Source organism: Condylura cristata, unplaced genomic scaffold (assembly GCF_000260355.1).
Source record: "Condylura cristata isolate star-nosed mole 26May11 unplaced genomic scaffold, ConCri1.0 scaffold00033, whole genome shotgun sequence".
Taxonomy (NCBI): Eukaryota; Metazoa; Chordata; class Mammalia; order Eulipotyphla; family Talpidae; genus Condylura; species Condylura cristata.
Window position 1 is genome coordinate 10,806,062 of NW_004567134.1, and position 6,000 is coordinate 10,812,061.

A 6,000-nucleotide genomic window follows, 5' to 3' on the forward strand; every position below is an offset into this window, starting at 1 on the left:
GCAGAAAGAGAAAGGGAACATGGGTTTTGCTATCATGAAGGCAAAGATTTTATTGCCCATTTTATTGTGAGAAAAATAAAACTACTAGTTGATTGAATCCACTATTTTTAGCTTTTTATTACTAGCAAACAGCCAAATATTATTTCTAGCTGATAAACACTCAGAAGTTTATCTGGACACTTTTCTACTAATGGCCATGGAGAAACAGATTCCTTTCCAGTTTGTTTTGGTTTGGACAGAGTCAAGGACAAGATTCTGGCTAAAGAGACAAAGCAAAGCATATGCCTACCAAGGGGTCATTCTTAATCATTCACTTCAGTATGCCAAATGGGCCAGAGAGGGAGGCAGGGCCTTTGCAGTTCCCAAAGTAACCCATTTTAGTTTGTCTGAAGCAGCTTTGCATTTTCCTAGAGAACAAGTCGGTGGATGTGGGGAAAAAGAAAAATAGTATTTGAACCAATTCTAGGTTCGAAACTTGGCTGAATGATTTAACATGGTCACATATAAGTCTCATGACAACCCCATAAGGTAAACAAACGTCTGTATCCCTTGCTTGAAGACAGCAAACTGAGGCTGAGAGCGATTGAGCGTCGCTAGCTAGAGACAGTGAGATACTGCAGATGTGTTCCGCTACCGCCACAACAGCGTCATGGAACTCACCTGGGATGTTGTGTCCTCAATTTCTTCTTACTTGCTTATTGAGAGGCCCACATTCCACCTTTGGCACAGGTTTTTGTCTACCAAAAAAAGATTGCTGATATTTCTCTTCATTTTCATACGCTGTAGGAATTGGCCGGGCCCGTTAGAATGAAAGGCTTTCCAAATGAGGAAACAGCGCAGTTGAATTCTCCCGGTCAAGAGCAGGCATGACCAAGGCTCCATCAGGGAAGCGCTAATAACTGAGCAGCCGCTGTATCTGGCACAGGAAAAGGGAGAAAGGAGTAAGGACTGAGACCAACAGGCACGAAAAAGTGTCAGTCCAGACTTACTGAAGATCTGATTTGACTTAATGAGCTGCTTATATGCTGAGGGAGGATCCAGCGTGTCCTTGATCCATGATGATACAATGAGAAAAAGCAAGAATTTTTTTTTACAGCTAAATTACTTTTTAAGAGTACCTCTGACTTCACCTTTTTCACATAAATATTGGTCACGGCATTCCTGTCATCAGCTTCATGTGGGGTTTTGTCATTTTAAAATTATCCTTACTTGGTAAAAGTGCTTATGAAACAAAGATAACCCAAGAACTGTGTGCTGAGACTTGTTCCGGGAACCCTAAACATTTGGAAACGAGCTGGAGGTCTTGGGACCACACTGAGGAGTTCTGAGCAGGCAGCGTGGTGATCAGATGTTGTTCTTGAATAAAGGGGATTAATGAGAGAAAACACTAGAGAGGGGAGAGAGGTGTCTTGTCACCTGAGCACCACCGCAGGCTAGAGATGCAGCCATTGAGCAGACAGAGAAGATGTCTACCCTGGTGCAGTTACAGGTCAGGGTGGGGAGACAGAATATGGAGAGATACTGAGGGAAAACATCTGACAAGCAAGGAGAGGCTGAGGAACGCTCACCGGTCATAGAGATTGAGCCACAACAGCCAGTGCTCTGTGCTGCTTTATCCTGGAACCTGGGGCCAAGTGGACATGAAACGCCTGGGGTCACCCAAGTCAAGCCTGGCACTTACTTAGCCATGCACCACCTGGGCTTCTTATTTAAGAGAAATGTTCACGGTAAGATACTCCGCACAACATCAGGGAAAGCGGGCGAGAAGTCTACAGTCTCTGTACAATCTTTACAACTTTTTATCTAAAGGTAAAATTATCCCAAATTAAGTTTGATTTTAAACCACCCATAACTTTTCCAACCACTTCCTTGGGCTGACAGCAGACAAACTGAAGTGAAGGTTTTGGAGATATCAATCTTAGGGTTTCGAGGCATTTTGTGAAATGAGCAGGAAGTGGTTTAACTTGACCATCTCGTTTGCCTACTTGGTTAGAACAAACATTACTCTATCTCCTTGGTGTAGTTATTTAAGTCAAATGTGTTTCCTCGGCAAACTCCACAGGCAGCTGTTCCCAGGTGAACTCCTGGCAGAGTAAGGAAGACTAGCTACTGCCCGTGACGCCACAGGGTTAGCCAGCTTCTCCGGCCAGGCTGGTTCTCAACTGGTCCCCAAAAAAGCCTTCTTGGGACAAAGAGCAGAAAGCCAGAGGACGCCACTTCTACACTCAATTTTCTGACTGCAACTTTGCTTTCTGCGTTTCTTCCAGCGGCGCTGCCTTCACAGTGAATCACTGGTGATCAGAGGGAGACCAAAATAACACATTGTTCCTCCAGAAGAGAAGTCCTATCATTCTGAGAGTATTCTCGGGGGAGAAAAAAGAGCAAGAGACAGACCACACTGCTGACTTTTTCTAAAAACAAGACCTATAATTTTGCCATTTTGAAAATCTTTTTTAAAAACACTTGCCTGTCGGGAAAGCATCAGGAAGTAACGCTGAGGCATGTATGAAAAGTTGATCTGTTCTATTTCACTCCCCTCCTCCTCAGAGCAGTGCACAGAGGGTCATCTACATCCCGTCTATCTTGCTTTGGGAATTTATAGGAAAGGAAATTTAACAACTGCTGAGCATCTGTGTGCCAGGCACCGTATTGGGTTCCTTGCAGAACGTTCTTCTCCGTTTCTCTCAACAGTGCAGTGCAACAGTGTGGGGGCTTCCAGAACAACGGTCACTCGTCTTGCCCTCCCTGTCTCCACGCCCTCTGTGATGCGTCTGCAGCTCTTCCCACTAACGGGGGGGGGGGGGGGGGGCTTTTTCTCCACCTTCTTAAATCTGGGTCCACCTGGCAACTTTCTTTGTTCAACAGAAAGCAGCAACAGTGATGCAGTGACAGTTCTGAACCCAAGCTTTTAGGAGGCCTGGCACTTTCCCCCAGCCACAGTGAGGACAGGCTGCCTGGTTAGGAGACGGGCCGGAGCTGAGCCACGAGGCTGTGGCCCAGGGTGTGCCAGCCCCACCCGATCAGCAGACCAGCCCCCAGCCAACCATCATCAGCCACAAACACATGAATGAGTCAAGCCCAAAATGCCTGGCTGGGCAGAATCGCAAGCTAATAAATGCTCACATTTTGGTGATTTGTTATGCAGCAATAGTGAATCGATAAAAGGAGGTGGTCTTAGTTCTTGTTAAGATGTAAGAAAACAGAGACTTAAGAAATTAAGTGATTTCCCCAAGGCCACACAGCTAGTAAGTGGGGACAGTCTGGATTCAACCCGGGGACTTAATAAATCTAAGGTCTCTACTCCTTCTATTACAAACCCTGCCCACAGAATGGAAACCAAAGAATTACTAGCACAACCCAATGCCATAAAATTGTTAAAAAACGCAATGATAGTGGGCACTTTTCCGGTCTTCTACGCAGCATGCAGCGTGTGTGCCCAGGCAGGTGACAAACGGCCTGTGGAATGGAGAGGATGAGCTAGGTAAGAGATAACTAATTTTGATCTTTAATACAGTAATGAAGTCACAGGTATTCATCTTGCTTTAAATACATAACCGCCTCACTATGACAACTGGCTTGCTTTTGGCAAACTGACCTGTTTTTCCCTTAAAAGCAAGCAAGGTCAGTCTCGGAGTAGCTCTCAGCACCCCTTTTCTCCCTCCCTGTGCCTACGAAGCCCTGCCCTCCTCTGCCATCCTTTCTTTGTCCGTGTTTCTGTCTACACTGGTTCCCTTTTATCGCTTTCTGACTTCCCCTATCAAAATTCAAATAACAGCAGTTAATTAATCCCGGACAGCCCGTTTCCCTAACTTCACATTGCTTGGATGTATTTTTTAAGTTGAGATGATGCTGGTTTACATCACTGTTTTATATGGGGTTACAGGATCCCCCTCAGGGGTTGGCACCAAAGCACCCACCGTCCCCATCACAGTCCCTTGTGGCACTCCCACTGGGGCCACTTCTCTGAGGGCTGACAAGTGCCGTGTTAGGCCCTACTCCAACCCCACCCTGCGCTCCTCCCAGGGCCTCTGCCAGCCCAGCATGCTGCCTGAGAGTCCTTCTCTTCATGGGTGACTGCGGTGACGGAGCAAGTCATGTACCATCAGGTACCTCCATCTTTTGCACCCACCATTTTTTAATATTTATTTATCCTTGTTGGGGCCTTGTCAAGATCCCTCCTTGGGAGAACCACTAGTTTAATACATGCCATCACTTTTTCTGACTTCTGGATTTTACACAATAGAATTTTAAGGAAAACATAACCCATTTTTTAGTGATGGATCGGGAAGGCAATGCATCACCACCTGGTGGCCCCTTGATCTCGCCCCTTGCTCGCCATGTTAAAGGGATCATGTGACAAAGGTGAAAAGCTGCCTGGGCAATAACTCCCAGACTCCCATGAGTCAAGCTCCCAGACTCATGTCCTGTCTGAGCAAAGTGGACTTTCCCCTGCTGGCTTAGCTGAGATGGAGAGGGCAGGGACAGGAGAGGGGCAGAGGACCACCACTTTCATGACCTGTGTCGTGTAGGTGGGGAGGGGATGGGGGGGGCGGCACTGTGAATGTGCTGGCTCCCCACGAGTCCCATTTACAGAAGAGGAATCTGAACTTTGGCGTGGTTGGCCAACATCACGTGTGCGTGTGTAGAGACTGGCGTAAACCTAAGCCTGTTTGGTTCCAAAGCTCACTCTTCCTCGACTACACCAATTGATTCTGGTACAGCAGCAAAATCAGTGCCACATCAGGAAACTGGGTCAACAAACATGAGGATAACCAGTAATACCCCACGTTGGCACAGTCAGCGATTGGGGAGGTTGTAAAACCACCCCCAGCCCCTGGGCCTATCACCCCAGTAACTCCAAGGGATGGGAGAAATTCCTACCTTTCCACAACGGCATCCCCTGGCTCAGAGAAGCAAAAAGGAAGCAAAAGCCAAAAGGAAGCAAAGTGGTGAGAACAAGGCAGATCTAAGCATTGCCAAAACAGGAGAGATGTAGCTCTCGTGTGGGAGGATCCGCAGGGACCTCAGATCACTCGCCGCTACGCTCGGAGCGATGAAAAGCCAGCTCTCATGATGCTGTTTTTGCTTTTGTTTTTCTTTTTTCTCTTCTAGCAGGAATGGAAATAGCTCCTAGGTGTAATTGGACATCTGAAAACCAGGATGGACCCTCTGATGTAAGTACAGAGCAGATGTAGCAAAAGGGGCTACTTCAGTTAAACCCCAGAACAGAACACGGCTCAGGCAGGTGCAAGGAGTCTTAATACAGGATATCTGACTATGTTTCAAAAGAAAGCAATGTCCCAGGTCCTCTGGAGGCCACACAGAGCCCGGGCAGGGGTCCTCAAAACTCACCATAGGTACACATCAAAGGAACCCAAGAGAAGAGAGAAACAAAGCACTGAGAGAAGGAAGAGCATTAAGGAGCATCTGTCCACACTCTCAGGACAAGTAGAAACGTTGGGTTGTGTGACCCTCATCAAGTACTAATGATGACAACGCAGCAGTGTGGCACTAAGAACACGCTACAGCCATGGGACAGAAAGGTGAGAGAGGAGACGTGCTAAAAACTGTTCAAAACCTACAGTAGAAAATTCGCTGAGAGTATTTCGTGATGTATTTCCATGGGGTTCTATATAATGAAATCAATCAAATAAGGCCACAAACCAAAGTAACAAATAACTGGATGAGCTGAAAATTGAGATTGCAGAGATAAGGAAATCAGCCAAAGACCAAACAACCCACTGTGGAACAAGGATGATAACACACACCGCTGAAAACAATTACGAATATATAAAGAAGACAATCACAGAGAATGAAGAAGGGGGAAAGCCTAAAACAAAAAGAAAAAAATAATGGATGCAAAAAATAGAAAAAAAAATAAAATAAAGGCTTAACATAAAGCAAAGTATTCTATTTCCTTTCCAGAAATAGAAACCTCAATAAATGGGACATAAAATGTATTTAAAACTACAGAGTAGATTTCCTTGAATTCAGGAAAAC